The sequence below is a fragment of the Elaeis guineensis genome, chromosome 4, assembly GCF_000442705.2.
Source record: "Elaeis guineensis isolate ETL-2024a chromosome 4, EG11, whole genome shotgun sequence".
NCBI lineage: Eukaryota > Viridiplantae > Streptophyta > Magnoliopsida > Arecales > Arecaceae > Elaeis > Elaeis guineensis.
This window is the reverse complement of record NC_025996.2, coordinates 79314771-79324955: the sequence shown is the minus strand read 5'-3', so window position 1 is coordinate 79324955 and position 10185 is coordinate 79314771. Positions and strand designations below refer to the sequence as shown.

The 10185-nt window shown below is 37.5% G+C and overlaps 1 non-coding gene across 1 annotated transcript; it reads right to left on the bottom strand.

The window, feature by feature from the left end:
* Positions 1-8990: 8990 nt before the first annotated feature.
* Positions 8991-9096, bottom strand: LOC140857685 (small nucleolar RNA R71). Its single transcript, XR_012141177.1, has one exon. It is a non-coding gene; the product is annotated as a small nucleolar RNA R71 (small nucleolar RNA).
* Between the last annotated feature and the right edge of the window lie 1089 nt (positions 9097-10185).

Below are 10185 nucleotides of genomic sequence, written 5' to 3'. Positions count from 1 at the left end.
GCTGGTATCAAAAGTTGAAGATCGTGTTGGAGCACGAGAGGATTTTGTATGTCCTTACGGATCAGGCACCTGAAGAACCTGTAGCCAATACTCTTCGTGCTGCGAGAGACACTTACATGAAGTGGCTCAATGATCGCATGACTGTGCATTACGTGATGAGGGTAGCTATGAATGATGAACTTAGTCGTAAGTTCGAGGATGCGCAGCCTGAGGAGATGATTCAAATATTGAATGAGTCCTTCGGTACCCCTGAGGATGCAGAGAGACATAAAACCTCCTGCGTAGTGTTCAATGCCCATATGCGAGAGGGAGCTTCAGTCACCGGTCATGTATTATACATGATTGAACAGATTGAACGTCTTAGCAAACTTGGCTTTTCATTGCATGAACACTTAGACAAGCATGCTATCCTCAATTCGCTATCGAAATCCTACCTACCTTTTTCAGTCATTATAAAATGACGAAGCCTGCAGTAAACTACCATGTTTTACTAGGGTTACTGCAGACTTTTGAGAAGGATCATCAGCTCCAAAAGGAGCAAGTGAATTTAATGGGAGGTTCATCTGTAGGATGTCGATCCTCTAGGAGAGGAAAGAAAAAAAAGGTGCAAAAATCCCATACCGCCGATCTCAAGTAGAGAAAATCGTTAAAAGTTGATAAGAGCCAGGCAGAGTGCTTCTTCTATAAAAAGCTGGGTCATTGAAAAAGGAATTGTCCTACTTATATAGCCACCCTTGACCCAAACAGGCCTAAGAACAAGAGAAAGAGGCAAGTGGTTGCTTCACAAGGTATTTATATGATAACACCTTATAATTTCTCTGTTTGTGATATTGCTACCTAGGTATTGGATATCGAAAATCCTATTAATATATGCAATTCATTGTAGAGACTGTATATAAGTAGATAATTTTGAGAAGGTGAGCAGTTCCTTAACATTGGAGATGGAAGCGTTGTTCCAGTTTTGGCTTTGGAAACTTTGCAGCTTGTCTTCGAGTCCAGTAGTGTCGTGTTAGATGATTGTCATTATTATCCCTCCTTTATGATGAATGTCATCTCTGTAGGCCTTTTGACCAAACTTGGTTATAAGTTTATAATAAAGGATGATTTTTGTGATATCATTGTGAATGATACTACAATTATGCATGGACAATTAAAATATGACATATACATAATATCACGGCCTGTTAGTATAATGTACACACCTAGTAAACGCTCCAAAATAGATAATGTCAGTGAATCCTATCTTTGGCATTGTAGGCTTGGTCATGTGAACAAGAATAGGATTGATAGGTTGATCAAGGAACGTATCCTTGTGATAGATGATTGTGAATCATTGCCTACCTATGAATTTTGTCTACTTGGTAAGATGACTAAGTTACCTTTTAAAGAAAAAGGTGAAAGAGCCAGTGATGTCCTAGGTCTAATACATACTGATGTATGTGGGCTTATGAACATAAGTGCCAGAGGAGGATACTACTACTTCATTACATTTACAGATGACCTATCGAGGTATGGGTATGTCTATCTTATAAAGCATAAGTCAGAATTATTTGAAATGTTCAAACGATTTCATGCTGAAGTAGAGAAACAAACTGGAAAGAGTATTAAGATCCTTCGGTTAGACCGAGGAGGTGAATACCTCACCAGTGAGTTTCTGACATATCTGGAAGAGAATGGGATTCTCTCACAATAGATCCCTCCTGGAACACCACAGCATAATGGTGTGTCCGAGAGGAGAAATCAAACCTTGTTAGACATGGTCCGATCCATGATGGATTTTTTTAATCTGTCAATATCCTTTTGGAGATATGCTCTAGAGACTGTCTGCTATATTTTGAATAAGGTGCCCAGCAAGTCTGTCGATAAAACTCCATATGAGATATGGACGGGTGTAAGCCAGTGCTCTCACATCTTAGGGTCTGGGGGTGTCCAGCTTATGTCAAGCATTTAAAGACAGATAAGCTTGGACTGAAGTCCGATAGATACTTGCTCATAGGGTACCCAAAGAAAACTAAAGGGTACTACTTCACCTCGCTGTAGAATAAAAGGTGTTTGTCACCAGTCGGGCAATCTTTTTAAAAAAGGAGTTCTTTGGTGAAGGAGCTAATGCCTGTAAAATTAAACTTGATGAAGTTCATGAGGTGGAAGGATCGATACATACAGAATTGAGTTCGATTGGTGAATCAAATTTGGAGCCAACAGAGGCACCATTAAGGAGATCCAGTAGAGTATCGCATCAGCCGGACAGATACTATGATTTTCTGGTCTGGGATAGTGATCTTATTAAACTTGATGAGAATGATGAAGATCCGATCACCTATATGGAGGCCATGCAAAGGCCCGACTCTCAAAAATGGCTTGAGGCCATGAAGTTCGAGATGGAGTCCATGGAGATCAATAGTGTCTGGACACTAGTTGATCCGTCCGAAGGAATAAAACCCTAGGGTATAAATGGATTTTCAAGAAAAAAAGAGGAACGGATGGGAAGCTAGAGACCTATAAAGCCCATCTAGATGCTAAGGGTTACCATCAGCATTATGGTATTGACTATGATGAGATGTTCTCTCCTATGGCAATGCTCAAGTCCATCCGGATTATGCTTGCTGTCGCTGCACACTTAGATTATGAGATCTGGCAGATGGATGTCAAAATCACTTTTCTTAATGGAGAGCTGAAGAAGAGGTATATATGATACAACCTGAAAGGTTCACATCCATAGACGAGTCAAAAAGATCAATTTATAGACTTAAGCAAGCATCGAGGAGTTGGAATATGTATTTTGATAAAGTAATCAAAATGTATGGCTTCGTTAGGAATGGAGAAGAGCCTTGCATCTACAAATGGGCTTGCGATTCTGTGATCATTTTTCTTGTGCTGTATGTAGATGACATATTGTTACTAGAAAATGACATCCCAGCTTTACAGAGTGTGAAGCTATGGTTATCATCACAGTTCTCCATGAAGGCTTTGGAAAAAATATCCTACATCCTAGCGATGAAGATCTATAGGGATAGATCTAGAAGGTTTCTTGGATTGTCCCAATCCACATACATTGACACCTTGTTGAAGCGGTTCAACATGGATAATTCCAAGAAAGGCTATCTTCCGATAGGCCATGGAATTACTCTTTCCAAGAAGAATTATCCGACAACTCTTGAGGAGAGAGAGCGCATGAGTAGAATATCATATGCTTTGACAGTGGGATCTATCATATACATTATGACATGTACGAGGTTAGATATGGCCTATTCACTAGGGTAAGTGAGTAGGTACCAATCAGATCTAGATAAGAAGTATTGGAAGATTGCAAAAGTAATTCTTAAGTATTTGAGAAATACTAAAGATCAATGGTTTATTTATGGAGACTCTGATCTGCAACTTATGAGATATACTGATTTTAGTTTTCAGTCAGATTGTGATGACAGCAGAAGCATATCGGGCTACGTATTTACCTTGAACAGAGGAGCTGTTTGCTGGAAAAGTTTCAAGCAACATACTGTGGCCGATTCTGTATGCGAAGCAGAATACAGCTGCATCGGATGATTCAAAGGAGGTGGTGTGGTTGTGAAAGTTTATTATTGAGTTGGGAGTTGTACCTTTTATTGATGGTCCTGTCCTACTGTATTGTGATAGCTCCAGTGCCATAGCTCAGGTGAAAAAACCTAAGTCATACCATCGCACTAAACATGTTCTGCACCGCTATCACCTAGTGCGAGAGATCATGAATCGAGGTGACGTCAAGCTTCAGAAGATCGACGGAAAGGAGAACCTAGCTGACCCCTTCACTAAAGCTCTCGAGATCAAAGAGTTCGATGACTTCAAATGGAAGATGGGTATAGGATACTGCCCCGATTGGCTTTAGTCTAAGTGGGAGTTGTTGGAAATTATATCCTAAAGCCAATCATGTGATGATTGAGTTCATCCTTGTATATAAATTATTAATTATTGAATAATAGTTATTCTGATATTTTTCATCACAAAGTGACATCTTCCTTGAACTCTTGTACTGTGATGACGTCCCTAGAACTATGCTAGTGTACGATAAAGAAAAGATTTATCGTATAGTTCTTAAACAAATTCGTGATCAAATGATACGTTATTACGGGATGATGACGTTTATCGAGTGAAGATCATTATGTGCCATATGGGTTGGTTGTCCTCTTAACCAAGGAGTGTGGTGAAACTGGTATGGCATACAGGTGAGATGTAAGGGTACATCATCACTGAACAAGTGACTCACCTGCTGAGCGTTCAGCTGTCAAGAGCTGCTTGTGAAATACATGGGTATAAATATCCTTCAGACCTGAGATCACCATAGTGACTTGCAAACAACTCACTGTGCTTTGGTGCCGAACTACCTAAATTTTTAATGCAGTGACGGAAGGCTACTGGGTACAGTCAAGTACTTATGAAGTCTGTGTGTGGATCAAGATGGGATTAACCCCTCCAGATTATTGAAGTTGATGTATCGCTGTATTTCAATTTAGTAAAGCCTTGGCCAGGATAATCCATGAGATAGATTTGAAAGGTTAAAATGCAATATGGATGAAGCAATCTCGGTTGATAGTTAACCTAAGACCATCCTAGAGCATCTAGGGTCAAAAGGATGAATTATGTGGTAATCATGAGTATAGATTCTGAAATATTTTTTTGTGATAATTCGATCTATCTGGATATCGAAAACCATTACTAGATGATATCTCGATTAGTGCAAGAATTGGTTCCTGTGCTACCGACTTAGTATTTGAACCTATGGACTCATGCACACAAGTCAGACAAAGTAGGAAGAAATTGACCTATGTTTATATATCCAATCTAGAAGTACTTGATTTGATTGAACATATAAGCTAACTTGATTGAAAATTGAGCTATGGGTCAAATGGGATTGAAAAGTTGACTATGTCTAGCTAGCACTACACATGAGGTTCAGGTTCAATCTCGGAGATGAATAATTTCTATCTGTAATCCATGAAATATATGAAGATTTGATTTAAGTACTAATTAATTTCAGATTAGATCTGAATTAATTAGACTTAAATAGGTCCAAAATCTAAGTTAGATTTGGTACAAAAGTCCTAAAGAGTTTAGGATTGACAGTCTTTCAAAATTATTTTGAATCGGCTTCGAATTGGATTCGAATCGGACCTATTTTGGATGAGATATGAGTATTCCTACTTGCACTGAGAATACTCACTCATGAAGCATGACCAAAAATTAGTTTGGTGTTTATTTGGGGCATCTCCAGTGGGTGTGGCAGTGGGTGCAAAGTGGATGTCATAAGTAATGGCAATTATATCTCATATAGGAGTCCTTCTTTCATGAGTATTGGACCAATTCAAATCAGATTTGGATAAAGAGTCCTTCTCTCATTGGATCATGAGAATCATCTATAAATAGAGAGAGTCTCTACCTATGGATGATAGAAGAGAATAGAATAGCAAACTAATCAAATTGAGAGAAAGAAAAAGAGAGAGAGACAGGCGTGTGAAGAGAGAGGTCCTTCATCTTCTACATCTCTCCCTTTGTTGCCGCCTCCTATCCTTGGGCATGGATCCTTCTTGGGCATTCTATCTACTGGTTTGAGGTATCACATCATCATATCTCATCCCTCGATTAATTGAGTTATGAAGCCAATTGGATTGGAGTTCATCCTGCTTTCCTGCGGCATCTGATGTGCATGTGAAGTAGAGGGTCTGCATATCCAGGCCTCCGTGAAGGTTTATATCAGATAATTTGAGATTTGATCCCTGGTTTTGCTGTGATTCATGTAAGAATTTGATCCTTAAATAAGTAGAATATTAAAAAAAATTTTAGATGCAACCTGGGCATTCTGGAGGAAAACTGTTTCCTTCTCTTCAAGTTTAACCCTTAGTCGTCCTTGAGCATCAAGTGTCAAAGGGATGAATTATATGGTAACTATATCCACATGGGTTCTAGAGTGTTGCTAGACATACATTTGGCCTATCTGGATGTCGGATCCCATTGCTAGATGGTTACATCGATTAGTACAAAAATTATTCTTATGCTATCGACTTAGGTTCGAACCTATGGGGTCACACACATAGAAGTACCTATTGATAGACATGAGAATTAATATATTAGAGATCCTAAATATATCATGAATTAAATTAATTAGTTGAGAATTGATGTTATTTAATTTATTTTACAGGAAATTAATGAAGACCCAAATATGTCCAAATAGTCAAAACTCAAGTACCAAAGCTCCACCAAAGCTAACATGGGTGCATGCCATTCAAGGCTTGAAGCTAGCCTTCAGTGAAAACCATAACATTAAATGAGAGAGCCTATGATATATTTAATGCTCAAAGAGGAGTAAAGTGAGTGCTATGAGCTGGTTCCAAACAAAGTATTTAATTGGCTTCTAGTTTTCCTCCACGTGGTCCATGCTGTACCAACAAAAGCTATTGGCTTCTTCACACGAAAATACTTGGACGCTGCAAGCATTCAAATAAATATGGGAGAAAGGGAGCCGCACGATGAGGAACCAATGTGCGAACTGCAGAACAGATGCGAGAATACAGTGTGGAAGTTTGACGCGATACGGATGCGGCTTGGATTTTTATTTAAAGAGAAACCATAGGAGCGAAAGGGAAGGGGGGCATGCTGGACACCGCCATTCTTCGTCTCTTCTCCCATCATTCTCATTCCATATTTTATCTAGCCTAACCCTCCAAACATCCAAAGAGCTTCCACCATCCATCACATACCAGCCCCTCCCCCCTTCTTCCATCTCCAACCTTCCAAACAATCCATCTGCTCAACCCCAGGATGTCAATGTGCAAAGGTTCCATGGAAGGCTAGACTCCTCCAACTCGAAAAGACGATGAAGCCTGCAACACAGATTTATTTTCTTTATTTTAGATTTGGATTCGACATGTACGACTTATAGTTTTCACAGACATACCGTGATCTACAGATATGGTACGTGCTAGGAAAGATAGATCATTACATTTCAAATTCGAGTTTCTAATTGGTAGTTGAGTTAAGGTAATCTATACTCTGGACGGACGAGCCATAATCCAAGGATACGATTCATACCTATCCGAGGTAAATTATGCTGCTTCTTAATTACAAATCTCATCATTGCGACATAAAAATAAAAGAAAATAAAATTTGTTTTACATGGTGGATTCTGAATTTTTGAGGTTTCTTTCCTATTCAATTTTCTTTCATGAATTAAACTTAAATTATTATTTTTTTAGTAATTAATTAAAATCAATCTTCTCTTTTTTTTATTAATTATAAATAATTATCCGAGATCCCTATAAAATGATCCTGATTCACCCTAGCCACGTAGTAAGTTAGAATTAGGTTTATTTTTGGTGCCCTGACGACGTGCACCAAATTTTGGCACCATTGCCGGAGATCTTGACACGGTTGATATTTTTTAAAAAAAAATAAAAAAAATATTTTTTTTTTTATTTTGTGATCTCTTGCCTTCTTAATTGTTTTCTAATATTTTCTTGTTATTATTGCAGGTCTAAAGAAAAAGAAGCAAAAAGAAAGTAAAAAGGAAGCAAAATGAAGTAAAAAAAAAATAATTTATTTATTGCTTTCTTTAAATTATAGTCTTTTTAGTTAACTACTTTATTTACTTGTTTGCTTTTTGTTCTCTTGATTTATAAAAAAAAATATTATAAATATTTGCTTACTTACTGAATTGCTTTAGTTTATTTTCTTTATATTCTTGAATTAACTTTTAATATAATTAATTTTTTTTTTATTTTAATTGCTTAAAAAAAATTTATCTCTACATTGACACCTCATAAACCATTTAAAAAATTAGAGACTTAATCATAAAATCTAAAAAGAAAAATAAATTAATTTAATTTAGTCTTGACTATATGCTAATTATGAAGATTGGACATCTTGGTTTGTTGCATCTCATCTCCATAATTAATGTTAAGGGCAATAACCCATTAATCAGATAAGGTGGAGATTTGATCACCCTTCCTTGATCCAAAAATTATATCTTTCATTTTGCATTGAACCAAGCCTTAATTTTAAAATCAACTAGATGTCAGCCCTAGAAATTTTGAGCTCTATAGGACAAGAAAGCTCTAGAGTTGAACCGAGTGTGGATTGGTTAATTGCTCGGTGTCTAAGGCAAGTGGTTAAAGAAAGTGGTTTTCAATTGATTCCGTTGAATGACCTGGCCAACTCAGTTGGTGTCTAAGAAAAGCAACAAGCAGGGAACCTCCCACATCTTACACTTACCTGGCCGAGTCAATTAGTCAGTCTTGAGCTTGAAGTGCTCAAAGGCAGCCTTGAAAGTTAGGAGCTGTCTAGATCTAGGTTAACCCTAGGATAGAAAATACATGCTTGTCTAAGTTGATTGTAATTAACACCTAAATATTAACTAATTTCTCCCTTCTTATAGTTTTAAGATTCTTAGATTCTTCTCTTTAGATTTCCTTCATTCTTTTCTCACTTTATTTAAATAAAAAAAAACTAAATTTTTTCATGTGTGCTCTAAAGGATAATTGTAGGGTGTATGCTCAGTCATAGATCGTTACGACCAGAAATTCAATCTTTTGATCCAGAAATAGAAAGAACCTTTAGAGCCAACAGACGTAAAAATATGGAATGAAATCAGGAGAATGATCCACTTAGGCAGTTGAAGGAGTACTTTACTCCTTCCATATATACCTACTCTCCTTGTATTCAAGTGCCCCCTGTGGAGGCCACCCAATATGAAATTAAGTCCAGTATAATCCAAATGTTACCTTCATTTTATGGACTTAGTAATGAGGACCCTTATAAACATCTTGAAGAATTTCTTGAGATATGCTCAGCTGTCAAGATTCATAACTTCTCCGATGATGCTCTTAGGTTAAAATTATTTCCTTTCTCATTTAAGGACAAAGCCAAATACTGGCTACATACTTTGGATTCCATGACTATATCAACCTGGGATCAGCTGCAAGGAGAGTTTCTCAAGAAATATTTTCCCATAGGAAAAACTAATCAAATAAGAAAAGTTATAACTAGTTTTTCCCAATTAGATAGAGAAATGTTCCATGAAACATGGGAGAGATTAAAGGATCTTATTAAAAAATATCCCCACCATGCTATACCCAAGTGGCAGTTAATCCAATATTTTTATGATGGGCTATCTGAAAGACATCGACAAATGGTTGATGCATCATGTGATGGAACATTCATGCTCAAAAGTGAGGAAGAGGCATGGCAACTGTTTGAAATTTTAAGTAAAAATTTATTACATCATATGTCTGCCTCCATTAGAGATAAACCCATGTTAAACCCAAAGAGAGGTGGAATATATGAAGTAGGAAACTCAATAGATATCCATCATAAGGTAGATGAATTATCCCAAAAGTTAGATCAATTATTAAGTAAGGGACATTCCTCTTCTCCATCTTGTCAGATGCAAGATATATGTGCATTATGTTCGAGCCCCACTCATTGTGTGAATGATTGTCCAGTTGCATCATAATTTTCTGAATATGTACAAGAACAAGTCCATCAAGCCCAAACTACTCATAGACCAGGGAACAACCCCTATTCTAGTACGTACAATCCAGGATGGAGAAACCATCCAAATTTCTCATAGAAATCACAATCAGTGGTTCCTCCAGTGCAACAAAGATCAATATCCGGATGTGGCTTATAGGCATCCATCTCAATCACAATACCAGAACCCTCCTCAACCCACCCCGAGTACTCATAACTCGGCTTTCGAAGAAAAGGTGCTGCAAGCACTTAAAGGATTAGAAATGAATACCCAACTCCTTTACTCCCATACGCAATCAATAGCAAAGCTAGAGACCCAGATAGGTCAGCTAGCAATAGCTTTCAGTAGGAGGGAAAAAGGCAAATTATCCAGTCAGCCTATTAATAACCTAAAAGGACAGTACATGGCTGAAAGCACCATTGGTCCTAAAACTTTTTTCGAATATGCCAAATCGATTATGACCCTTAGAAGTGAGAAAAAAAATCTTAAATCAACCTGAAGTAATCCAATAACAAGAGCAACCAATTCCAGCTACACCAGAAAAGAAGAAACCTGAAGAGAGGAAAGAACCTGTTCACCCAGCACCTGCACCTAAGGCTCCATTTTCCAATGCTTTAGAATTCCCTCTGCCTCTTGATAAGAAGGGTATAAAAATGAATGAAATGCTGAAACTATTTAAACAAGTCCAG